Source organism: Sinocyclocheilus grahami, unplaced genomic scaffold (assembly GCF_001515645.1).
Source record: "Sinocyclocheilus grahami isolate Dianchi unplaced genomic scaffold, SAMN03320097.WGS_v1.1 scaffold132.1, whole genome shotgun sequence".
NCBI lineage: Eukaryota > Metazoa > Chordata > Actinopteri > Cypriniformes > Cyprinidae > Sinocyclocheilus > Sinocyclocheilus grahami.
In genome coordinates this window covers 2,059,447-2,059,998 of record NW_015505311.1, presented here as the reverse complement: position 1 = coordinate 2,059,998, position 552 = coordinate 2,059,447, and the positions used below count along the sequence as shown (strand labels likewise).

At 37.0% G+C, this 552-nt stretch overlaps 1 protein-coding gene across 1 annotated transcript in view; it reads left to right on the top strand.

Annotated features, from left to right (window-relative positions):
- Positions 1–552, top strand: part of LOC107590745 (transmembrane protein 8B-like) — an 11,055-nt gene that overhangs the window by 1,755 nt on the left and 8,748 nt on the right. The window lies entirely within an intron of this gene.

Here is a 552-nt window from a genome sequence, read left to right as displayed (position 1 = left end):
TACCCTAACCCTACCCGATACTTTATTTTCAACTTTTTGATTATTTCCTTAATTTTTATTGAAAATAAATGCCTTTACGATGTGATACGAGATTTGAAAAGGGAGAAAAAAAAAGTTCAGCAAAAGGCGGGATCGAACCCGGGTCGATCGCAATAAGAAGTCAAGGGCACGCACTTAGCCATCTGCGCCACTGGAACTGATGATTTACACTCACTTTTAACTAAATGTAAATAGACACTCCGTATTTTTTATTCCAGAGTAAGGGCAATTAATACAATACATTTAAACTGAGCTACTTTAATACCATCTCCGAACTCTCTACCACGACTCTGCTGTTCTTCGGCTGGTTCTTCCTGTATATGTTGATTGACAGATGTCTCATCCAGTCAGCAGTGAGTAATCCCAAACCAATGGCGCTGTCTCAAACTATACCTACCTTTTCTGGTTTGTCTGATTTGTCGTTATGTTTTCTGACTTGTAAATTTGTTTTCGGATTTGTTATTTTGATTTCGAATTTGTCATTGTGTTTTCTGACTTGTTTTAATGTTTTCT